This window comes from Anolis carolinensis, chromosome 2 (assembly GCF_035594765.1).
Source record: "Anolis carolinensis isolate JA03-04 chromosome 2, rAnoCar3.1.pri, whole genome shotgun sequence".
Lineage (NCBI taxonomy): Eukaryota > Metazoa > Chordata > Lepidosauria > Squamata > Dactyloidae > Anolis > Anolis carolinensis.
Window position 1 is genome coordinate 224,099,636 of NC_085842.1, and position 27,412 is coordinate 224,127,047.

At 38.4% G+C, this 27,412-nt stretch overlaps 1 protein-coding gene across 8 annotated transcripts in view; it reads right to left on the reverse strand.

Annotated features, from left to right (window-relative positions):
• Positions 1-27,412, reverse strand: part of lingo2 (leucine rich repeat and Ig domain containing 2) — an 867,433-nt gene that overhangs the window by 720,919 nt on the left and 119,102 nt on the right. The window contains exon 1 of one of the 8 annotated variants that reach the window (XM_062974161.1): positions 4,091-27,107. The exons of the other annotated variants lie outside the window; for them this stretch is intronic. The gene's annotated coding sequence lies outside the window, so the exon portion shown is untranslated. Of the gene's footprint in view, positions 1-4,090; positions 27,108-27,412 lie in introns of those variants that run through there. 8 annotated transcript variants of the gene reach the window in all.

Below are 27,412 nucleotides of genomic sequence, written 5' to 3' on the forward strand. Positions count from 1 at the left end.
GACAAGTATTTATGTTAGAAAAGTAGAGGGTCGAATCTATGCAAATAGAATAGAGAGCAGAAGGCTTCATCTGATTTGACAGCACAAGATAGAACTACATATTAAAATACAGAACATCTGCAGGGCTTTGATAACATTTAGACTCTTTATAGCAATCATAGCATATATCACACACTGGACACTGCTGCCTTTTCTTTTCTTTTTCCCTGTTCCCCATTTTTCTCTCCTGTTCTAGCAGTCTCAATTTCATTTGCAGCTCTGTAGGGCTCACAATTGTTATTTGGAGTTTCAGCATGTAAGATCCTTTAGCTCAGGGATAAGAAGACTCCAGCCTAATGAAATTGACATAGTTCCCCTACCTTTAATTTGAATAAAGATGTCAACAACCTGAAGTCAAATAGAGAGGATGGAACTGTAGGCAGGAAAAGGAGATATTTATTTGCATACAATTTGCATGTGATAATGGCTGATGATAGTTACATACTTAGAAGGAATGACGATTCTTTAAATGGAAATACAATGTATCTCGGTATAAAAGTGTTGCAGTTCAGACACTAATTAGTTATAGACAACTTCAAGGACCCTGGTGTTCTCAATTCTTATGGTTCCCTATGTTCAAAGGGGATGAGAACCTGATATCTCTTCAGAAAGATTTTTTAAAAACAAGGGGTTATTGAAATGAAACGTAAGACCTCATCACATGGAGGTCCATAAGCTGGGGGACAGCGGGAAGTCCATTCAGCAGTGGGGTGAATCCATGGAGCAACGGGGAAACTGTTGGGCAGTACCTCACATCACCTCCTTACAATCATAAACCATTTCCCATCTGTCCCCACTTAGTCCTGCACTGTCCCCAGCTTACCCTATAAGAACATGTGTAGTCACCTGTTTTCTCAGTGCTGCCTGTTAGCATGCTGCCAAGATGTAGCATGAACAGAGTCAGGAAGCCGCCCCTCCAAAAGTAGCCCTGCATCATGTGATGGCCTCCAGCGGGCTCCATCCTGACTGCATCTCCTCAGCAACTTAGGATGGACAAAAATCCCCATGTGATGGGGTCAATAGTGAATCTTTGCTTATGCTACATATTTAAATTCTGAAGTTTTTTAGGCCATTGGAAATCAGGAATGCTAATGGACAGCAATCTTGTCCCCCAATTTTCAGACTACTGTACCCACATTCATAACATTCAGAACCTATTCCATCATTCCTAGGCCGAGGTGCAAATGACAGACTCCCCTTCTATTCCAGTTGCCACTGTCCTGGTCTTAGAAGAAGAGAAGATGGCTCCATTATGCACAGCCCAGAAGCAAATGAAAGGTCCTCCCTCCATCCCAACTGCTACAGCTGTGGCCTGAACAGGAGAGAAGAACTAATATCTGCTGGACTTCATTCCATGCCCTTTTTCTTTTCAGTCATGTCTTAATTAAATTGAGAGCAGGAAAGTGTTTTGGTGTTCTTTTACTTGTAAAGTCATGTACAGTGATGGTGCTATATAAACACTACTACTACTACTACTACTACTACTACTACTACTACATTTTGAGGAGATGAGTCAGAAGCAAAACTTGAAGTGGATTCACCATACCACTGTCATGGCAGCCACCAGTCACCACTAAGTCACACACAAATCTTCCACTTTTCATTTTAGATGGCTGTCACATTCTGTTTATTTGAAAGGCTGACCCTGCACACCAATAAATTGATAAGTGTGCCACCATCTTTGAATTGCTTGGAAGTTTTGTGATCTTATGCCACAATTAGTATTGGGTTTGTAATTTAAACTGACATCAAAAATGGAGTGCTATTTCTATATTCTACCACAGAATTTTGCTACACGAAACTAGAAAGTTTCATTAAAGGGGGAATTCATATTTGTAAAGCAATAATTACTAATTAGCACTTCTGGTAAATTGCCTTTTAAAAATGTTCCCATGGAAATTTTGCAGTGCACTGACACTATACAGGTGCTAATTAATTGGATTTGCCAACCTAATCTCCACAAAAACAAACATCAAGTATAAAACACACAGTATTTGTATTGCATAGGCACAAAAGCAACCAAGGATATGCTGATGGATGCGACCATATGAGAATTTGTGCCTTAGGTTAATAATCTAAAGAAACTCCATCCGTCTCAAAAGGATGCTGTGCAGGGTCAAATTGCAAAGCATAATCATGTTTTCCCCTCAGCATAATAATTAAAGAACTGTTATACGCAAGGCAGTTTAATCTTCTTTCCTTCACACATTCCTTCTATATGCCAAATATATTCTTTCTGAGAATACAGCCATTTTGAAACATCCATTTTTTAAATGGCTCACTAAGAAGATATAGTGCAAGATACACGACATAACAGGTTACCCAGACGTTTTAAGCAATACATATCAACAAAAATGGGAATTAAGATCAGCAACAAATATCTTGTTGGGTTCTATAGACCTGGAATTGGATTTTTTTTTAACTCTACAAGCTATATATGCAAGGATTGGAAAGCAATGTTCCTGGTCTTGGCAGTTGACACCAGAATGAAAACAACAATTTAGCACCTCTCATGACTTGTTACGAGCATATGTGTAGCCCCACTTGGAGACCTGCATGCATACAATATTGCAAAAAAATAAAGTTTGTACAAAATGATGCTAATGTTTTAAAATGAAAGCAGATAATAAAACACCTAATCTAAAAGCATGGAATCAGCTGGAACAATTTGTATAAATATTAATGCTACAACTATCCACACAATTTTGAAACTGCACACTCATGGGAATAGATTTCTGTATGTGAAAAGGAAAGAAAGAAGATTGTAATGTGATATTGGAATGATAGAGAGATAATGTATGTGGGATTTGGAAAAACTAAAGGAGATGAAGACTGACTAATTTTCATATCCCCAATGCATGAGCTTCAAGGGGCAATTGTTTCTGGATGGCATTTAATGCCTGTCAAAGTGAACAGAATGGAGACAGTTTTGAAATGACTATTGGAGGTGCGATTTCACTATAGCAGAACCAACTCATATATTCTGGTTATGACTTAAGGAACCACTCAAATTTCTTAATATACCAGGTTAAAAATATTACAAGATATGGCCTGATGGTTAGGTTTTTGCATTATGTCAGAACCTTATCAGAAGAAGTCAAGAGGACAATTCATGTACCCACTGCTGCACATATATCTCTTGGAATTGTAGGGATGGGGGAAGATGCCCTTTCTTCTTTGGATGACTGGTCTTTAAAATTATACAGTACAGAATGTTTCATGATCAGGCAGACAGGCAAAGGACCAACTAGCGAAGAAGAAGCTTAGCCCTACCCACGGACCTCAAGGAAGTCTTTTGCGGGGCTGCATCCAGCCAGTGGACTGTATGTTGTGCAGGCTTAGCAGTAGGATTTTGCACTGGTAGCAGGCTGGACTAGATAAACATCCTGGTTCCTTCAAACTCTATGATTAGATTCATCCATCCATTCATCCATCCATAAATGAATAAATATATTTTGAATACCCTTATGACAATGTAGATGCAGAGATCCAGTGTGGCCAATAAATCTAATGATAATTCAAGGTCCCCATGCCAATTCCATGGTGGATGAGGCTGACCTTCAGTTTTTCTTATGTTTGTATTATTCCATCTCTGCCACTCACACTTGGCATGGTGCTTGCCTTTCTGTCCACACTGGCTATAAGATTTTGCAAGGATAGATTGCATCCATCAATAATAAATCAACTTGTTGATAAAGTGCTTCAATTGTTCCCAGCAGACTGCAACACACGCCTTATGATAACTCTATTTTCTTTCACTTGGTGTTGTCTTGGAATTCTATTAAACTAGTCTCCCTGTAAACACAAAACCACTCAAAATGTTATCAACAGACAAAAGAGTATCTTTAACTAAAAGCGCATCAGCCCCAATGCCCAAATGGCCTATCTTATATTACGTCTACTTTAACGGTTTCAGTAAACTACTGCAACAGGAAAGTTTCAGTCTAACATGAAATATTGCAAGATGGGAATGTTTGCTTTTAGAACACTAGTTTTTAGTCTTGAATCCCTAGAGATTGGGCTACAATTTCCAGAAATCCTGATAATTTACCTTGCTATTCAGGACCTCTGTGAGCTGGAGTGCAACAATGTGTGGAGATCGATACTTCAGGACAACTTTTGTGTTTAGCTTGAATCCAAACTAAATTCTGAGGCCTTGTAGAGCTCTCTCTGAGAAGAGCCCATTCCACTGAGTCACTATTGTGAGTCTCATTCTTGACCTGAAAGAGGCAAACATAAAATAATCCAGACAGAGACACATGAACAGCATCCTCTGGCAATTGAAGAGTTGAGATTTTGTACAGAAGAGATCAAATGAGACAATTACTTCTGCTGTGGCCAATCCACTAAAGGACTGATTGTTTCTCATTTGATCTAGTGAGTAGCCTTCATGGAAGAATGATGAGAAACAAAGGGCATTGCTCTATATAGGTATAGGTTAACGAAGTATGTTTTCTGGGCATTATTTCTTTAACAGACGTAATGCTCAGAGGTAGCAAAAATATGGAAAATATAGTGATAGGTTCCTGCACAACAAAAAGAACAGTTAAACATGTTTCAGTTTACTTCTTATCCAGCAGTTCAAGTAAACTTAGCGTGAAGAAACAAAAGTATCTTGAACCTTCTAGTGTCTACAGACAGCCCTCAACATTCTCTGGCATTAAAGGCACATAACCTTTAATCCCAGGGACCTGAAAGATGAAAGTAAAACAGAACATGAAAGTCAATAACCAAAAACAAAGAAATTGCTATGGTTTTTTTTTTACTTGAAAGAACATATCTATAGGAATTACTAGGTTTTCCAGTGTGGCTCTATGGCCAACTTCCACTGGAAGCTGAGCACAGAATCACACTTGAGGACCTAGCGATTCCTAGATGTAACCCTTTTCAATCAAACCCATGGAAAAATCAAATCAGCAAAAGTCAAATTTGAAGCTTTATCTGTGTCTTCAGACAGGAGAGGTACTTGGAAAAGTCAGTGATTGATCCTGGGGCTTTCTGCCCACAGAACATTCCTGCAGATGCACTATGTATAGGAAGCACTACAAGTAAAAGAATTTTCAAATGCCCCCCAAATCTAGCATGCCTTTGAAGATGCCATACTTACTGCCACTTCTAACTCTCTATGAAGGCAAAACAAACAAATAAATAAACCAATAACTATAGATTATTTGTATAGAACAGCTACAGAAAGTGTCAGAACTGTGGCTTCTGTAAAGATCAATACAGCATCTTCTTCTAAGGATGGACTAGTAAGAAGACTCCCTATGGATTTTCCCCACTTTGTGATGATGATATATATTTTCCCTGCCTTTCCCCCCAAAGGGAGTCTCAAGTTTTCTGACAGCAGCGCAAATAAACAAAACAAAAAATAGAAATGCATAGGTAAAAAATAGAATCAAAAGCAATTAAAATAGATATGCTTGAAGGCAAGAATAAAAACGATGAAACAAGGTAATAGATTTAAAAAAACAAATAGAAATTAATTTATTTCCCATAGCTCCAAAATGTGTTTTAGCATGAAGTCTGGGACTGACTACTTAAGAGGCACTGACATATTCCAAATTGGAAATCTAGCCATTTTATAACAACAACTTCAAGTTTGAAAGGGTCTGCAGGGTGAATAAAGCAATGTTGTTGCTGGAATTAAAGAAGGACAAGAATTACGATATGTTTTAGTTGGTTTCATTGTACAATGTACTCGCGTTTTCACATTTCAGCATGTTCAGAATGGAAAGTCCTTTGGGTCTCTTTTTCCTTAAGTGTTCTTGTGGAAAAACAGACCTGGCAGATTTCTCCTTCCAGTTTCAGGAATTTGAGTGCTAAACTCTTAAAGACCTGGGTTTAATTCCCTCTACATTCCTCCACAGTAGAAATTAATTAGGGTGGCCCCTTTTCCCTTGTTTTTAACATGTTTATGTTAATCATGTGCAACATGGGATACATCTACACTGAAGGATTAATGAAGTTTGACACCACTTTAAATGCCATGGCTCAAAGTTGTGGGATCATGGGCTTGTAGTTTTACAAGGCATCTTGCTTTGTCTGCCAAAGAATGCTGGTGCCTTATAAAACTACAACTCCCAAGATTCCCTAGCACTGAGCCATAGCAGTTAAAGTGGCGCTGGACTGTATTAATCCTACAATTTAGATGTCTTCTCCCTGATGACAATAACTATATGCATTTAACTTGGATGGTGGAAATGGAGAAGGAATACATTTCAGTTGATACTTGAAGAATTTACCTTAAATTTCTTCACATTCAAGACAGAAAAAAACTACTCTTTTAAAAACTGAATGCAGTGGGATACTGCAAACGTAATAGGTTCCCTATTTGGATAATTTGGAAGCTTTCTGTTTAATTTCTCCTATTAAGCAAGTGATGCAAATGGAAGCTGATAGAGGAAGAATACATATCAACCCAGGTGTCTTTAACGTTTCTTAACTACCCATTCAGCTTGGAACAAAGAGGCAGTTTCTTCCCTTAGTTGGCTTCAACTGCTGGTTATAATGCTTCACCTATTGTCCTAAGAGACAATTAACTTTCCACCCCCAGTCTCACATACATTCATACTTATAATGATGTTTTCACATTAAAATGACTGTCTCCTTAGAATTGTGGTTGGGTCATGTTCTTTATGTGACTTTTATTATCACAGTTATGACTCAGCAAGGGCGCTTTTCAGCACAATTCATTAAAACTATCCTCTTTATGGCTGTCTAATAGCACAGACCTGGAAATTAATTCAAGCAAGCATTTCAGTAAATGAAAAGCATTGAAGAAGGGAGAGACAATATGTGGATGGCAAGCACAGTTTTAGTCAAAGGGCTATATTTTAAAGGGTTCTACCACCTACACATCTATGGTTGTTTTAAAAAGTGATTTGTTCATGGAAAACGTTCATGGAAAAAGGACTAGAAGTCAACCCCTGAGGACCAGCTTCAGAAGCTGGATATGTTTAGCCTGAAGAAGAGAAGTTTAAGAGGGGACATGATAGCTATGTTTATATATTTGAAATGATGTCACATTGAGGAGGGGACAAGTTTGTTTTCTGCTGTTCTGGAGACTAGGACACAGAACAATGGATTCAAATTGTAGGAGGCGAGATTCCATCTAAACATTAGGAAGAACTTTCTGAAATAAGAGCTGTTCAGCTGCCTCACAGTGTGAAGTCTCTTTGGGTGCATCCAGACAGCCCATTAAAGTGGGAGCTCCCACATTTTAAAGTGGGGCATCCAGATGACGTCCCACAGAAAAGTGATTGCATTTGACACAAAGCAGGAAAACTCTGCTTTGTGGTGAGATTATTTGTTAGTGGGTTTGTTCCATGCCTTCCAAGAAGGTGTGGGGCAAACCCATTATGGCCACTGTCTGGACGAGCCAATCAGAAATCCTGTACAGCTGTCTCAGGTTTTTCGGGCTGAATCAGGCCCAGGAAATGTGCGAGCACATCAACCCCAAACCTCTGTAAAGCATGTTTAAAAAGAAAATTACTTACGGGACTGACATTTCCATTCTGCTGGCCCTCTCCTGGTGCTTAGTAATGACATGTCAGGAGAAGCGGAGCAGGAGCAATTTTCTTCCTCAAAGGTGGGTCCTTTAAGTAATTTTCTTTTTCAATGCTTTTTAAAGGGGTTTGGGGAGAGGGTGGGGTTGTCTCCCTGTAAATAACACCCACGGAAAACATGGGCTTCTTTGACAGTGTGTGGACTACAGTCCGTCCTGACCCAGGTTTTTTTAAACTGAGGTCAAAGTGGACTTTACTGCTGTCTGGAGCTGCTCTTTCTCTGGAGATTTTTAAACAGAAAAATGACCATCTGGATGGCCATCTTTGACTGATTGCATGTTTTTGCAAGGCATGGGATTTGTGGTCTCTTCCAGCTCTATGATATAATGATATTTATGGTTACCCCACGTTTTCTCTCCACAAAGGAATATCAAAGTGGCTTACATTAAAAGTATTTCAATGCCATTTAAAAATTAAAAATATACAAATATACAAATATTAGAAATATACAAATATTAGAATATCAATGATATTGTTAAAAAATTAATGGTTAAAACCCTTAAAACTAATTTAAAATGTATTCAGAGGGCAACCCCTGACTTGATCTTTAAAAAACTCTTCAGCATGCCTAAATGAAAAGGTTTTAGCCTGCCTCTGGAAAGGCAGGCTAATTCTGGTTTCCCTGGAAGAAAGGAGTTCCAGATTTTAGGAGCAGCCACCAATGGAATTTGCGATTGAATTGGGACCGAGAGAAGAATATCTCGGGGCCCAGGCAGGCTTGTACAAGAAGGTGTGGTCAACCAAATAGCCTGGACCATGGAAATGGGATTGAGTCCAAGAATACTGCAGAATGATTGAAGGAGAAATCAATAGAATGCTAAATCTACAAATAGTTATAGTTAATAGAAATGTACTACATGCAAGGATAACAGAAGTGAAAAATATACAAAAAGAAAAAAATGGTTGTCAAATTAATAGCGTGTGCACAATTTTCTTTTAGTGAGGGGTTGGAAAGATAAAACAAAATGGATTCTGATGAATTGGTATAAGTATATAGTTGATAAGTTACATGTGGAAATAACAAATTGCAAATGGAACAATATCGATAAAATTGAAAAAATTGCAATAATCAGGGGGATGTGGGAACCAGTTAAGAACTATTCAGAGAATGTACTAAGATGTGAGTGGAAAAATTAAGATTGAGATCAATATTTCAAATGTAACTTCTGTAGTTTGTTGTATAAATTGCATGTACAAGGAGGGGAGGGTGGGATTGGGATAAAACGGCAAAACAACAATAAAAACAATTTTTTTAAAAACCAAATAGCCTGTATGTGAGCCAATGCAAGTTCTAGATATTATGATAAACCACATGTGGCGTTCACCCTCCATATTTGTGGGTTTCACACTCTAAATTAGGATTATTCACAAGCTTGAACTCCTGAAGCTGTAACAAAGAAAGGGAGGTATAGGTGAAACAGACATAACTGAGCCCTGAAGATGGAGCTGAACATTCACATAATAATAATAATAATAATAATAATAATAATAATAATAATAATAATAATAATAACTTTATTTTTATGCCCCGCCCCATCTCCCCGAAGGGACTCGGGGCGGCTTACATGGGGCCTTGCCCGATGAAACAATCAAATATCAATAACAAAGCAATAACACAATTATCCCAATGAAAACATAAATATCAGTAAAAACAATCATTAAAATCAACATGAAGCATACAATATTAAAAACAGGAGACTAATTCATAGAACCCGGGCAAAGTGCAGAATGTGTCGAAATGGGGAAGGTAATTTCACAGTTGAAATGGACAATAAAATGCAGTATAACAATGGCAACACCTCAAGAATGGGGCTATTATAAAATGGGCAGATAGATCAATCCAACAACAAATTAAGCATCAAAGGCCTTTTGGAAGAGCCAGGTTTTTAAGCTCCTTATCCTCAGAAAGTGAAGGGAGGAGCCAAGGGATAACCACCTTGCTGTCCCCAGCTCAGAATTATGGGGATACTTTGTGAACAGTGCTCAACAGTCCCTCAACAGTGCTATTCTCAAGAGGTGAAGGGGCTGTTCTGGAGCTAGCCATCTATCACACAGGCAGTGACGACTCACCTCCCTACCCACTCATACAAAAGAAAAAATATGTGAAATCATTCCTGTTTTTTTGTTTATTCCTTCCCGCACTAGGTTTTGGGATCTTAATATCACAAATGAAGCTGTAGCTTTGAACTATCATCTATTTTTCTCATTTCTATTATTTTTTTCTTGCTTCTTAGATTTATATATCACTTAAGACCCAGTATGAACTCCCATATCCAAATCATTTCTGACTCTCTATACCTTGGTGTGATTGGTGTGTGAAAAGGATGAGATGATGCTTTAATTTCCATCAGATACACTTGGTTGACAGCCATACGATGGTATGTTTGCTCAATAAATAGAGCCAACGCTGAGTGTGCACAAAGGAAGGATCAAAATGGGCTGTGCTTCATTTGATTTAGCAAAGTAATTCCATGTTTCAAAGAACAAAAACCCATTTAAGACTTCTGTTGAAATTGAATGAACAGGTCAGGATGGGGTTCTCATGAAGAAGAGCGAATGAACTAAAATTAATGGAACAATTTCCTCCTCTCCAGCCAAAAAGCTCTTTTTTTCCTCCCCTCTGAACAACATTTCAAGCAGCCACATCCATTTTTTGCTTCAACAACATGTTTGCTTGATTAAATACATATTAAGACTTAAGGAATTGCCACTGGATATAGGAGCACGAAATAAGATGAGAGAGATGAAAGCTGTTTTAGTGTTTTCGACACAGCTTTGAAGAGCTAAAAGACACAGGACAATTTGCCCACATAAAGGCATTTGAAAGCAATTTTTCAATTGAGGTTTTTAATTCCCACATGTAAGAATGTGATAAGTAAACTGGATGATTTCTTATATATATATATATTTTTGTCCTTCACAAATAGGAGAGGTTTCATATCACTCTATGACATGAATGAGAATTTCATTAGCAATTTCTGGTAACTTTGCATTGAAAATTCACATCTAAACTGGAATATTATGTTCCAATCTTGCAGTGGAGTAATAATATAATAATAACTTTATTTTTATATCCTGCCTCCATCTCCCTGAAGGGACTTGTGGCAGCTCACATGGGGGCAGGCCTGAACAACACAGTTAAAATATAGCTTAGGAGTAATAAAATAACATCATAATAAACAAAATAAGCAGCACACAAAATAACACAGCATAAACTGTATTATTTTGTGTATTCACATTTCTTCTGTTGGGAGCGGATGGCTTCTGAAACAGGATCTTTGGCATTTACAATTTCCTTAAAAACCTTATATTTAGAGCAGAATAGTTTTCATTTTTGTAGCAGTCCTTATTCTTCCCTCAACAAAGATTTTAGAAAATGTGGCATCACCATGCTCTAAACCACATAAAATAAAAAATAATATTGTGACACCACTGTATTGCTTTCAACAACAAAGTTCAACATTGTCAGGAAGCAATCTGAATAGCCGGGATAACAATTACAAACTACAGAATCACAAAATACAGAGTGATCCAACCAATTATAGTGAACATTCAAACTGATTTATGGAGACAGAGAAAACACACTCAAATTTGATTCAACAGTTGGTAAATGTGTATTATTTTCCCACCTAAATGACTACACACAACTCCTAATAAAATTATGGAGCGTCTATAATTATTGACTTCAGTTTGCTTGCTGCTGCTGCTCAATCGTTTAGTCATCTCTGACTCTTCGTGACCTCATGGAGCAGTCCACACCAGAGCTCCCTGTTGGCTGTCACCACCTCCAGTTCCTTCAAGGTCAACCCAGTCACTTCAAGGATACCGTCCATCCATCAGTTTGCTTACTGAAACTAAAAGTTTGTGTAACAGGAGGAAAAGTCTACATGGCAAAACCCAAACAGCTGGTTGCTACTAGTAAACCAAATCTCAGTCTCTCAAATAAGCATAGGCTGATTAACATAATTTCTTAATTCTTCTAATTGTGTTCTCTTTCTTAAGATCTGGATTCTGTTGTTCACTATTTTAGCCAGATCTGTCACCAGAAACTTTGTAAGCGTAACTAAGGTTTTATTAGGGCACATGAACAGGGCCCTATCAATCCAATATGTCCCTTGCATACTTGTATATTTTTATCAGTATATTAATTAAATAAATATTTATATACCATTCTGTACCCTAGGATTCCAGGCAGCATTACCTGTCAAATCAATTTAAGCAGACTAAAATAATAAAATGATTGTAGCTTAAGGGAGGTGCCTTTAAAATGCTCAGCCAGGCAGGTCCTGTCTCAAGCCCCAGAATTCTGCAGGAGGCAGCCACAGGATTTCAGATGGGATTCATACTCATTGCCTATTGTTTCAGCTCTAATGTAATAATGAATTAAAACATATTGAACAAGCAAACAATTTAAAAATAGAAGACAATGGTCATAAATATTTTGGAGTAAATCAGTTGGGCCCCAGATGTTTTAATAAAGAGCCATGGGTTTGCTTGGTTAAGCCACTGTTGGTGTCAACTGATGAAGCCAATGTCGTCAACTGAGCCTCCAAGGGGAAGCCATTCGAAAACAGACACCACTGATGAAAAGGTTCTCTCCAGCAATACAATTTCAAATACTTTGGATTTGCTTTGCAATCACAAGAAACAGGCACAACATTTGCTTACAGATCTCCACCAATGTATATTGCTGCCCTTATGAACATTCTCTTCCTTGTAGGTTGAATGTCATAACCATGTGAAAAGGCATTTTCAGCTGAAGTGCATTGAGAATTTGGTTCACTTACAAAAAATTCTCTCTCAGTCTTTATTTTATTTTATTTTTGTGCATCTCTCTGGAGAATCAGAATCTTCCCTGAGGAATTACACCAATTGAGAAAATCAAATTAAAACACTACTATGTGGCAGACATTTTGATTCTTTAGGATTTTTTTTTGTTCAGTAGTACCTGGCATGCTAATCGACTTATGGCATTTATGGGATATGACTTGAGATAACCAATTAGAGTGTCAATCTCGTGACAATAAGAGCATTTACTGCACAACACACTTCTTGCATGACAGATAAATGTGTGTTTATTCTATCATTAGCTGCAGCACATTGGAGGAATTCAAATAAATGCTGAAAATAAGGAGAGGGAGAAAATACAGTTGTTATTGTATTTTTTTTCTCTTGAAAGTTGGTGAAAATTAATTGTTTACTGTCAGAAGACAAGAGGGACACCTAAGCTGACACTAAATTCGAAAAAGAAGATTCATTCATTCTGACCTTTGGTCTGTTCCTGGGCATTTTATGGCTGATGCTCCTGTATGTAATTTTTTTTCTCGTGTCAGAAGTGACTTGAGAAACTACAAGTCGCTTCTGGTGTGAAGAGATTTGTCCGTCTGCAAGGACGTTGCCCAGGGGACGCCCGGATGTTTTTGATGTTTTTACCATCCTTGTGGGAGGCTTCTCTCATGTCCCCGCATGGAGCTGGAGCTGATAGAGGGAGCTCATCCATACTTTCCCCGGGTTGGATTCGAACCTGGCAGCCTTCAGGTCAGCAACCCAACCTTCATGTCACAAGGCTTTAACCCACTACACCACCAGGGGCTCCATCCTGTATGTAAGGAAGAATATGAAATCAATCTTTTTCACAGAAGACTGAAGGGGTGTGTATCAACATAACTGAAGCCAAAAAAGGGAGTTCAAGAAACAGATATAATCACACTTGGGAGAATCCTTATTTTGAAAAATAACAAAACAATTAAAATGGAGGGCAGTGTGGATTGGCCATGCTCAGTAGCTCTGGAAAGTTGAGTGGCAGAAGAAATGGAATGGCGCTAGTAATGGATAGAAAATGGCAGTTTTATATTTTGGACTACAACACTTGCATCTGCATTCCATGCTGTCTGAGGAATTCTGGGAGTTACTCTCCAAATGAGTAACTTTTTTGGTAGTTTCTGAGTGTTCAAAAGAGAAGCAGTGATGTTGGGAGATAAGAACACACTACAGTTAAATACTGCTTGTGTGATGTTTCAAGAACACATGAATAAATAAAAAAATACTCCCCATGAGCACCGTGAAGGCCATATAGTTCCCATATCTTATTGATGTTGTGTAACTCCAAGGTGCTTCCAATCCATGACAACTCTAAAGTGAATTCATCATGGAGGGCCCTTCCAGATATGACATAAACCTGGGAGTAAATGGGATAAAAAACCCGCTTCCTTCCAGGTTTCTGTCCCACCTCACCCCAAACCCCGAGGTTTCCCTTGCAGAGTGGCTAGATGCCATCCCGGGTCAACCAAAGGTGGGTTTCCACGGATAAGTGGAAATTCAAACCTTGTCCTACAGGGTCATAGTCTAACACCCAAACTACTGTAACATGTTGACTTTAAAAACAGTGTTATCTAGCATCTCACATTAATGCTGTATTGTAAAAATCTTATCATTTTTCACAAGTTTTGCATTTACATCTCCAAGTGGGCGATGTGATATCTTGTTCTGAACAGAAAACAACATGACCTATTTGCACATAACCAGTGGAGCACATAGCCTGAATCTAAGGTGTGTTATTTCCAAGTAAAAATCTACAAGACTGCATAAGGTAGTGAAGCTTTGTAAAGGTGTGTAACTGATGACACAGTAGCTAAAATAAGGTGTGTGTTTTAGTACTGAGTTGCTGATTAAATCTCTAAAGAGCTCTGACTTGATAATATGCACTCAGAAAAATAAAGTGTTGGGCTCTGACCTTCTTATAGAGGTGTCTCCAACAATGCATGCACTGCTTTAGGCTGACCTAGGAACCGAAATAAGATGGTTCAGTGCCAATTTTTTTTAATCACAAAAAGGTCACAAGAGCAGAAGGCCAAGAGCACATGCCCAAGAGGAAAGGTCAGGAAATTCACCTCTACAAGAACAATCCAGAGGAGTGGCTACCAAAAGAGAGAAAAGAAGAAAGTAATCCAATATCAAGCCCTTTGCTCTGAGTATAATGCATGAATAATTTAAAGAAAAGTGTTTAAATTACATAATTTATCTGCTGAAGCTTACCTTTTAAAAATAATTTCTTCCTTTCTGTTGTGTTTGGTTGTTGCAGTATTATATCTGTCACATATATTTTCCACAAAAAAAAAAGTAGCCACAATAAAATCAGCATTTTAAAAACTAGCAAATTTAGAGTGGCACATGAATAACTCATGCTATAAGCTTCCTGGGATGTTATTGTCATATGGATTCCATATATGAGCCTTAGAAATGAATCCTCCCATTGTTTTGCATTATGACCATTCTTCAGAGCTTTCAACAAATGAGAAGTATTCATGAACGGGGACATCATTTTTCAAAAGAGGTTCATTCTGATCCATCGTAACTTTGAAAAATATTATCACTATTGACACTGGAACTACTACTGACCCCAATTCCCTTTACTGTATAGCACATCCCTATAAAATGTCCCCCCCCCTCTTTAACACCACAATTGAACCAAGCTAATTCATTGTTTGTGTGTACCTGTGTACAGTACAATTCATAGACTTGAAATTTCCACAAGTTTAGCTCTTGCTTGCTTTTCTTTCAGACCATGTGACAAACAGGATGTATTAGCAAGTGGGCCACTATATGTAGAGCTTTAAAAGACAGAACCAATACTTTTGACTTTTCATGGAAACCAATTGGCAACCTGCAGAGTGGTTTAAGTATAGATGTAATATGCTCATCCCTAGATCTTTCCATAATTGACATGGCTGAGATGTTTTGAACAAACTGGAATATCTGAGGTTGGTCTGGAGGAAACCCAATGTACAACACATGGCAGAAGTCTAACCTTGAGGTTACTAGTGTGTGCAGTACCATCTTTAAGTCCTCCAATTCAAGGGACACAGTTGGCTTCTTAACCAAAACTGGTAATATGCATTTCTGACAGTGGCATCAAACTGGGCTGGCATTTGGAGAGACAAACCAAGAACACACTCAAACTGTGAACACAATCTTCCAGAATTGGAGTGTCCTTGTCCAGTTCCCAAGGGGTGTATGTCTAAAAAGACAACCAATGAACCAAAAAGAACATGTTGCCTTATTCAGTCTTAAAACACAGTATACATGTAATAGTTGCCAATAATTCCTTTTTTATTTTTTTTATTAATTTATCAATCAAAATGTATAAGTATACATTCTTTCCTCATTTTACAATATTAGACATATCATATTGTATACAATCCGACAGTAATTCCTATTTACAAATTGACCATAAATATTATCATTATATGGATCATTATTTGAAAGATATCTCTCAAAAGAAGATGTATCTTCCACTACTTCATTAAAAATAGCAAGTAACCAAAGAAAGTGCTCAATTTTGGCTACCTAACAGTTTGTTCTTTTCTATAAGAGATAGAGCAATGGTTCTGCCTATGCTCTGAGCAAGTGTGTTACTATTATGGCAAAATGTATATATCTATCTGTAATCATGGGTGGTTTACTGCTTGTTGCACACATGCTTTTGCAGTAGTTTGCACCCTCAAGACTATACTTAATTAACCCTTCAAATTTTATTTACTATTTATGATTTTGCATGACCAGGACAAGTCTAGTATCCCAAATAGAAACAAAACAGTTATAATCCTATTTCATCATGCTTGAATTGTGGCTTTAGATTAGATACTGGGAGGGTTTATCAAAGCCAACAATTAAGGGGGATTCTATGGATTGAAATTTCACTGAGAAAGATATTTAGAATAAAAGAAGATACCACAGTATTTGAGAGAGAAAGAATCAAATTATTCACTGCCCTGCACTTATAATCTCCCAGTGATAATTCCCTAGTAGATGTCCCAGTACAACCCATCATAATAACAAAATGCAACCCAACGGTACAATGTTATTGCATTATGGCTTCTACCCAAGGTCATTATGATTTGTTCATATTATTCTGTTCACATATAATTTCATAAATTTATTGTGCAAATTATTAATTCAGTTCTAATATATAACAACTAATTATCAAGTATACTTTACAGTAAACCTTAGGTGGCAAGACACAGATGTTAACTAGCTGCTGATCTGCAAGGGCAACAAATATATCTTAAGGACAGAAGCAGGCTATATGTCTAAATCTTATACACTGTGGAAAATATGCATCATTAGAGCACACCATCTGTTAACTACAGCATCTCATATAAATATTGTCTGAGTAGACTCACAAACCTTTGTCTGACTTTTTTCTGACTTCATTTATTCACACATACAGACTTGCAGTTACTGCTTCAATAATGGGGATCCCCACCTCTAACTGAGTCATGGTTTAATATATGCATTATATGTGCATTATATATACACACATCATATGTATCAATGCTGTCCATGGTACTTAAAACACAAAAGGCATATAGTGACATGAAATGTCCACCACTGCCATTTCTAAACTAATTAGTTTCCCTTGATTTGAACAACTTACTTTGGAGCTAGGGAAGGCAATAATCCAGATGATGGTTGATCAGAAGGGCACCCAGAGACTGTAGTCCCATTAACACTCTAATATTATTATATTTTATTTTTCTGCTGAAAATAAAGACCAGAACACAAAATAAATCCTTATAAATATTATGCAATCCTTATAAATATTATGCAAACTTACTTTGGAGCTAGGGAAGGCAATAATCCAGATGATGGTTGATCAGAAGGGCACCCAGAGACTGTAGTCCCATTAACACTCTAATATTATTATATTTTATTTTTCTGCTGAAAATAAAGACCAGAACACAAAATAAATCCTTATAAATATTATGCAAATTGTTTTCAAGCCTGACACATACCTAGAGGTGGAGTAGGTTAGTCTCTCCTCAGCTCTAACTCTAAAATAGAAATTCATTCTTTTTTCATGCTCCTGGAATCCCTCCCACCATCGTTATCATTTTCTTTTCTATCGGACTCAAATTAAACATCTGGAACTAGAGGAGACTGCGTTTATAAGTTCTTGGAAGACTAAATTGTGGCCCTCTTCCTATCTGCAAACTTTTTGTAATCCTCTCTGGATTTTTCCAATGCACTTTTGATGACTGGCCAACTGACAGCTATCTTTTTACTCCACTCGGAGGGGATCTCTTTTCCCCCTTGCTCCATCTGTAACTCCAGGATTGGTACAAAGTCCTGTCCATAAACCACTTTGAATGGCATACTACCTATAGATGCATGGAATGAGTTGTTATAACACACTTCAGCAAATGGCAGCAACTGCTCCCAATCATCCTGCTGATAACTGACATAGCACCTCAAAAATTGTTCCAAGGACTTCTGGACTCGCTCCGTGCAGCCATCAGTCATAGGATGGAAGGCTGATCTTAACCCTTGCTCAACTCCCAACATACGTAGAAAAGCCCTTCAGTACTTAGCCGTAAATTGTGGTCCCCGATCCAATATGATTCTCTCGGGGCACCCATGGAGGCAATATACATGCTGTATTAACAGCTTCGCTAACTGTGGTGCGCTTGGGACTTTTTTAAGTGGCACAAAATGAGCATGTTTCGAGAACAAGTCGATAATGGTCCATATAATGGTAAACCCTTTACTCTCAGGCAAATCAACAATGAAATCCATGGTGATCTGTTTCCAGGGTTTAGCCAGATTGGCCACTGGTTGTAATAATCCTCTTGGTTTCCCAACCAGCGACTTTCCTCTGGCACAGGTGCCACATTCTTGCACATAGCTCTTTACGTCCTTTCGGATTTTCAGCCACCAGAACTGACGGGATATTAGTTGCAGTGTTTTCACATATCCAAAGGGACCAGCTGTCTTATGATCATGAGATCTCTCTAGTACCCTTATCCGGGCTGCTTCAGGAACATACACTTTCTCTCAGTAATACCACAGTCCACTTTTTTCCTTTAGCTCTTCTCTATCCACAGGTAACCACAGATCCGTGCTATACCCCTCTTGAAATATCCTCATCCACCCCTGTCCAAAAACCTTTTCACAGTTTGTCTCTGAAACCATTTGCTGGGGAGTGCACTGTTCCTAGTATTTTTGCAATCTTGCTATGCTATTCTGAATATATTGGAAGAATGAAAGGATATAGCTTGGATCTATTGATAGACTACACAAGTCAGAAAAATTACATTTTATGGGCTCCAGCATCTCATACAAGGAAATACTTCATAATAAAGGGATGACAATGATAACAAAAATGAAGATGTTGTACAACAGAACCATTTGGATAGTGAATTGGTTTGTCACTGTTTCAGAATAAAGTCCAATTTTAAGAAGTCTTGCCAGATACTGTGATGCACAAATCCATATTTGAATTATTGCCCAATACTGCCCTGGTTCACACAGTATCCCCGTGTTTACAGAGGGGATACAGATACAGATGGTTTTGTTTTGTAAAATGATCAAATTTCTACAACACATAAAATCTGGGCATGGAAGCATGCGTGCATGAACATATAATTGCTATTATTGTGGGGGGAGAGATCTTTAAATACTGCCCTATCCCAGGGTAACTCCTGCAAGCAGGTGAAAGCCTTACTTGTGTTTCTCATTTCTCTTGAACTCGCCTCTCAGTGTGATTCTTAGGGGCTAACAAGATGGAACAATGTTTTCCCAATAATATTTGCAGTAATCTAAGCAAAGGGAAATGTGACATACGGTGTTTTGCTCATTTTCTGAAACTCTTGCACACAAGAGAGCCCATTTCACTTGACGCGTGGGAAGGAAAACAGCAGAAGAAAATGAAATCATGTTTTAGGGATTTATTTACAACCAAATTGCTTTCACCTGGGAGAAGTATAAAAAGGCATTAGTTATACATCCCCCTATAAAGGAATTACTGCTTGACAAGGTATACTGGTGACAAATAGGTGTGGGGTACTTTTGTTTGTTATTCTTATTATTCCTGGAAGAATACATCGTACACAAAGGAGATGGTATACTGCAGATAATAAGGGGAAAAGTTTTGAACAATGCTATTACTACAACAGTTTAATGCATGCCCTTTGAATCAGTGTGAAACATAGATTAAAATGTCATAAACAAATGAATAAATGTATATAAATAAATATATATGATTTCTGGGCATTACTTTGAAAAATCAAACTCATCCATAAAACATTAAGAGACATAGGGCTGTAATCCCTAAAATAAAGATATAGGATATGTGTGTTATTCAGAATCTGACTCCAAAACATCTGTCTATATTTATTACTATTATTTTATTGTATGACACAGCAAACAAGATAGACATGCTGGATTTCATATCACAAAATCACAAGTCGAACACTTCCCAAGCGTTTAAGACTGTGTGATGTATTTTCGGATGATGCATGCAGTAGGGTGGCCTTTTGCAGTTGGCAGATCGTAATTTTGTCAATGTCTATTGTTTCCAAATGTTGGCTGAGATCTTTTGGCACGGCACCCAATGTGCCAATCACCACCGGGACCACCTGCACTGATTTCTGCCAGAGTCTTTGAAGTTCAATCTTGAGGTCCTGATAGCGGCTGAGTTTTTCCTGTTGTTTTTCGTCAATGCGACTGTCACCTGGGATGGCGACATCAATGATCCAAACCTTTTTCTTTTCCACAACTGTGATGTCTGGTGTGTTGTGTTCCAGAACTTTGTCAGTCTGGATTCAGAAGTCCCACAGTATTTTGCGTGCTCATTTTCCAATACTTTTGCAGGTTTGTGATCCCACCAGTTCTTTGCTGCTGGGAGGTGGTACTTGAGGCATAAGTTCCAATGGATCATTTGGGCCACATAGTTGTGCCTCTGTTTGTAGTCTGTCTGTGCGATTTTCTTACAGCAGCTGAGGATATGATCAATGGTTTTGTCGGTTTCCTTGCAGTCTGCATTTTGGGTCATCAGCTGATTTTTCAATCTTGGCCTTAATTGCATTTGTTCTGATGGCTTGCTCCTGGGCTGCAAGGATTAGGCCTTCTGTCTCCTTCTTCAGGGTCCCATTTGTGAGCCAGAGCCAGGTCTTCTCCTTATCAGCTTTTCCTTCAATTTTGTCAAGGAACTTTCCATGCAATGTTTTGTTGTGCCAGCTGTCAGCTCTAGTTTGTAGTGCGGTTTTCTTGTACTGATTCTTTGTCTGCTGTGCTTTGAGGAGTTTCAGATTTTTGACTTCAATCAAAGCAGGTTCTTCACTTTGCTTTACATATTCTGCCAGGGCATGTTCTTCTTCTTTGACTGCTTGTTTTACTTGTAAGAGTCCTCTGCCCTCTGATCTTCTAGGCAGATAGCGGCCTTTTGGCTAAGATCAAGTGTAGATTATTATTATTATTATTATTATTATTATTATTATTATTATTGCCCACTTCTCCTCATGGCTCAAGGAGGGTTACAGAATAATTAAAACACATAAACATCATAAAAATACCACAAATACACATATTGAAATGTATTTCTATAGAAGATATATATTAAAATGTATTTTTTTATAAAATACATATTAAAATACACAAACAGAAATTAAACAAAAGACACATGTTTAAAATTCATGCTTAAAAACTGGCTAGGTAGGCCTATCTGAAGAGATTTAACATTTAGATAGTGCATCCTGACCATAAAATTCCAAAATTCCTTCTTTTTCCATTAAAGACAAAAGGGTACTATCCAATATTCAAACAGAAAGGCAACTATTTTTCACTATTCTGGATTCATTGCTGAAAACTTTATGTAGCTAATGCCCTCCAGAGATAATCTACTAGCATGTTCACATACACAGAATTTCAGGAGTAGGCCAATGGGTGCCCTCTAGATGTTTTGAATGCAAGCTCCAAGAGTGGTTTGTTAGATGGGACTGATGCAGTTAAAAAAATCTTGAGGACAACAGGCTTGTTGGCATCTGCACTACTTTATTGCACTTGGGAAGGTTCTTGACAATCCCACCGGGGCTGTAATGTCTTCTCTTTGTGTGTAAAAAGCATTGCGTATAGAATGGCACACTGTGTAGTGCCATATAACAGCTCCTTTTTTGAAGAGCAACTATCTCCACACATCACAATTTGGAATCTTCCTGAAAGGTGCGACAGGAACCACTGCAACACAGTGCCTCCATTTCTCAGTGCTTCCAAGCATTCCAGAAGGATGCCATGATTGATGGTATCAAAAGCCACTTATAGATCTAGAAGCACCCCTTGTCAGTGTTAAGACAACCATCCACTAAGGTGACACAACAATCTCAACTCAGTATCCTGCTCTGAAGACGGTTTGAAATGGGTCAAGGAGTTGTGACTGCCTGGAGTTGTAGAAATTTACACTATTTATTTTTGCTGTTGGTTTATTTTTTTACACAGTATTTATGACAGTTAACTGCCATGGAGCTATCAATTGGAGTACAATACACATTTCTACATGTCTCCACATTTACAGATTTTGTGGATTTCATTATTCATGGCTTTGATTAAAATGTTCTCCCTAGGAGTTTCTAGAGCAGAGTTTTCCAAACATTTCATGTTAATAATACAACATGTTTATACATGCATAATTTTGTAACACAGTAATTCAGTTTTACTAGCAAATCAGAGGTTCAACCAAACCCTTATAAGAAATATGGACATATACATAAATTGTAGTAATGAAATATATGGGGATATAACCTATCTCATGAAAACCTTATGATTTATTGCTTGTTTCACATAGACTAAGAGGTTTCTCACTAAATTTGTGCTATACACCTACACACTACAGCTAACACACTAACAGTGTCATGACATACAGCTTGGAAAGCTTTGCTCGAGAATGGTTGTTCCTGACCTTTGGTTTTCCAGGTGATTTTTTTTTACTTCTGCTCCCACCGTTCCTAACAGCTGGTAAGATGGCTGGGGTTTCTGAGTTGAAATCCAAAACATCTGGAGGCCTAAAGATTGGGAACCACTAATCTAGAGAGTGTGGTTCTTCTATGGTCAGCTTCCTCCACTCATGTTGGAGTACATAGAGAAAACCTCTCTAGGGATATCTAGGTCCTCCGGGGTGGTCCTATGTTCAATTTCCAGGTAGAAGACCTAGACATCTTTAGAGGGGTGTTCTCTAGGTTACAACAGTAACAATTTCTTTATTTGTGGTTTTTCACTCTCACTGAGATCCTGTGACCCTGATCCCAGCAAACATGGAAGGATGACTGTATATGCAACCCAAATAATCTGAAATCAATATAAGGATTCAAGGCTCCTGTACTACCTCATGTTTAAAAGAGGAAGATATCTGAAAATAAAGACTTGCCTGCTACCACTTTGTAGGAATTTCACAACAGGTTTACATCCAATATGTTAATTGTAAAACCCATCCCCATGGGACTCATCCATTCACATCATACTATAATTCCTTCCCCTTAGAATATTTTAAAAATGGCAATGAACTGCCAAGAAGGGATGAAAAAATCTGGATATTATAGTCCATATCACTCTCAAAACTCACAGGCACTCACCCACAAATATGTTCTATTTGAATGGGTTAAAAAAAAACTCGAGCATTTGCACTTAAACGTGTTTCAACTACAATTATCTCAAAATGCAAATTCTCTCTCTGAAAAAAAAAGAAGAAATTTGATACTTTTTTTTGAGCTCCAAACTGTACAAAACTTTTGAGGAGTGCAAAAACTAATGGGTTCCAGTGCTATATTCACCACATTAATTCAGTAGGTGTGGATCAGGTCAATTCTTATTGGAATTTGACCATATCAAATTGCACAAGCTTCCCTACAATGAAGTCAAATGTTTCTCTTAGTTAATGGAGCTCTGTTAGCTCTGCCTTGAGAGATAGGCGAGCCCTATGACTTCCCATTATTTCTGGTGCCAAAGGTCTTTATTACATAATTCTATTAACAGTCTCATATTGGGAAGAAATTTTTCTTTTTTTCCCCGAGTTTGTTCACTTGAAACATTTAAGCTTAATGCTGCATTAACCTACTTTCTCAAATTAATGCCATCTTAATTTCTTTTACTTTTTTTCCTGAAAATGTAGAAAGAACCTACCTTAGCATAATCTATTTTTTCAATGTGTTTCCATTTAAATTAGAGTCAGTACCTGCCATAAAACTGTGTTACAGGTCATGCAGGGGACAAAATCTCTCATTGGCAGCAGGTAGGGGTTATGAAAAAGCAGAAACTGACTGGATATTTAGCTCATTATTTGGTGGGGTTTTTATTGCCTAAGAGAAATAGATGGTCTTGTATGATTTATTTGTCCTTTAGTACCAAAATAATCTAAGTTTGGGAATACTTATGTTACCTTATCTCAGGCAGCAAAATGCGTTGAAGACCCTGATCTGAACAATTCCTATTTTAGAGCTTGTCTCCCATATTTGTGGAGGATACGTTCTTGGGAATGTGAAACCACAAATAATACTGAAATGAATGACTTCTGGAAGGTCATGGTTTTCCATTCTCTCTGAAACTGGTCCAATGTCATATTCTATTCAACCATGCCCAACTGAATTGCTCAACACCTATATTTGATGCTTTAATGATACTTTCCTATTTTAAAGAATAATAACTGGGTGAGGCAGAGGATGGTGCTAGCACATGACATTATTTTTTGAATCTAGGACTGGCAAAATTCTTTCTATTTCAGTCTTAGCTAAATGTACTCCACCTGCAATATGGAAATAATAGTAACCTACCTTCCAAACGTGTTTTAAGGATTATTGAAATGATGTATGTGAGAGCCACTTCACTTACTGTATACTTGAGATATGCCAAATAAAATGTATTCTGCCTTTTATAGAGAGAGGTTGGCTGCTCAGGTTTTTCCCCCTGAATCTTTTATTACAGAATCAGAGACATTTTTTTTGGCACTGCTACATTATCAGTGCTACCCATCAAGGTCAATGGTAAAGGACTGTGGGAATTGTAATCTAATACATCTGGGAGGTACCTAAAGCATCTCATCTCCTTTGGAGTGCTTTACACGGTGCTTTGTTGCTTTACACGGTACTTTTTGCATCCACTGTACAAGCATGAAGACTGTTAATTTAATTAGTCAACTTAATCCTGGTTAGGTAACCACTTTTGTTTTAAAGTCCATATTCTCCTCTCCCAGATGTAAAACTGTAGGAAGGGTTGCAAAATGGAACACAAATGTTAAATTAAATCCAGTTCTTTTTCTCTATAAGAAATGGTAAGAGAATAAAACTTTTCTTTATTTTTCAATTTGAAGATTTATTTTTGTTTCAACCAATAAAAGTTGTGGTAAAGGAAAATGCAATCTTTGACACCCTTCTTGTTGTGCACCATCAAAATTATGGTGACCCTACAGTGATTTCTTATGCAGTTACCTTGGCAAGATTAGTTCAAGGACAAGGTTGCCATTGTCCTCCTCTGAGGCTGTGAGATTTTTCCAAGGTTATCCTATGGGTTTCCCTGTCCAAGCAGTAATTCAAATTCTGGTCTCCCAGTCCTGATGCAGTACTCAAATCACTACATTACATGGGTGATTTTTTGTCCTTGTGCTTCAAGAAAGCAATCAGTTATGAACACCAACACCTCAAATAATGGCTGGTTGTCTCAGCCTCACAGAGAGGCAGCATTCAGTCATGGTCTTTCCACTAATGAACTAACACAATTAAATAGACTTTGATTTCTTCAAAGCTAACTCAAATTAAAAGTGCTTTTGATGAGAATGCCCTTTCTCTCCCTCTCTACACACACACACACACACACTTACATACATGCATATACTTTCTCCTACCATAAACCTGCCCGATCTCTGCGATCATCTGGGGAGGCCCTCTTATCGCCACTGCCTATATCCCAGGCCCGCCTTGTGGGTACAAGGGAGAGGGCCTTTTCTGCTGTGGCCCCCCGATTATGGAATTCACTGCCCATTGAGATCAGGCAAGCTCCCACTCTGTTAGCTTTTTAAAAAGACTTAAAAACATGGCTTTTCCGCTGTGCTTTTGGTGAGTAATTACTGCCATATATTTCTTTGTTACTCCTTTCCAACATCTATCCCCTAGACTGCTCCACCTTCATATGTCCCTGTCCCCTGTGGTGTACTCCTTTGTCTCTCTCACCCCGAGTTTTTATCTCTGTGTTCATGCGGCCCGCCCTTGTTTTTACTGGTTCTTTGATTTCTTGATGTAATGTATATTATTATTTATTGTATTGTTTTAATTGTGTTATGATATGTTGTTTTTATATTTTATTATATTGTACTGCTCTGGGCATGGCCCCATGTTAGCCGCCCCGAGTCCCCGTTGGGGAGATTGTGGCGGGGTATAAATAAAGTTTTATTATTATTATTATTATTTCTCTCACACACATAAAATCAAGATTGCATACTACCAGTTGCGCATCATAAGTGAGACCCACTGTAAAATGTAGCAGTTGCTGTTCACAAGTCTAACCAACATGTCCCTTTCCCTTTTCAGAGAGACTGAACAGACAGATAGACTTAATCAATGAAGCCATGCCTCTGGGTTTTCAAGACCATACCGCAACAGTTGATGACTGGGGGGTTTGAATATCTCTCATTCATAGGGTTGCCATAGGACAATGCTCATATGATGACAAATAACAATAAAGGGTTCATCATCTCCAAGAGACATAGACAAAAACTGACTTTTGCAGAGAGGACAGAACAACCAAGGACAAGAGAAAATAAATAGAGCATACTAGGTTTGTGTTTGTCTAAAAATGTCCGTGTTTGCAGAGTTTTCCCCACCCTAAAATTGACCCTGTACCCCCTCGAGTATGGGCGGTGCAATTTTTGGTTCACAATGAGAAAAATAAATCTGTAATTAATATACATAAGAGGAGGATAGTGCTTCCCTCCAGACATTCTTAAGCTGCAGTTCTCAGCATCCCTCACAATGGCAGTGCAGAGTACAGTTGTTGGGAGTTGCTGTCCAACAACATCTGGAGGGTACAGTTGTTGGGAGTTGCTATCCAACAACATTTGTCCATCCTGGTATATATGCATGAACAGGATGCAGAAATTGAGGGAAGTAATCCAAGTATTTGAGCAGACAATATTTGCTTGAAGATAACATTGCTAAGAACCTGAGTCCCACACATTCCTATCTGAAGCTGGCAACAAATGACATTTGAAAATTCTGTACCCACTTTGGGATGGGTCATTTCCTCAACTTTCTGAAGACACATTTAGTTTTTTTGGGTGCGGATCATCAACAGCAATGGAAATAAGGCAATCCTCTCCCTCCCAAGCAATGGCAAGAAAGCAGTACTCTTTCTGCTTCTATTCCCCTATAAGTAATAGCCTCAGAAACTGTTTCAATAGGTGGGCATGCTCCAGAGTTCTCTGGACCACCTCATCCCACAAAGCTTTCACAAAAGAATGGTGGAGAATATCAAAGAAAATTCTGTAAACTGGTTCTCCTGGACATCTCTGCGGCTTTCGATACCATCGACCATGGTATCCTTCTGGGGAGGCTCTCCGGGATGGGACTCGGTGGCACTGTTTTGCAGTGGCTCCAGTCCTTCCTGGAGGGCCGTTCCCAGATGGTGAAGCTGGGGGACACCTAACCCTAACCCTAACCCTAACCCCTGGCCTTTGACCTGTGGGGTCCCGCAAGGGTCTATTTTATCCCCCATGCTTTTTAACATCTACATGAAACCGCTGGGAGAGGTCATCCGGAGTTTTGGAGGGTGTTGCCATCTCTACGCAGATGACACACAAATCCACTACTCGTTCCCACCTGACTCCAAGGAAGCCCCTCGGGTGCTGAACCAGTGCCTGGCCGCTGTGGCGGACTGGATGAGGAGGAACAAGCTGAGGATCAATCCTGACAAGACAGAGGCCCTCCTGGTCAGTCGCTCGTCGGATCGGGGTATTGGGTGGCAACCTGTGCTGGACGGGGTTGCACTCCCCC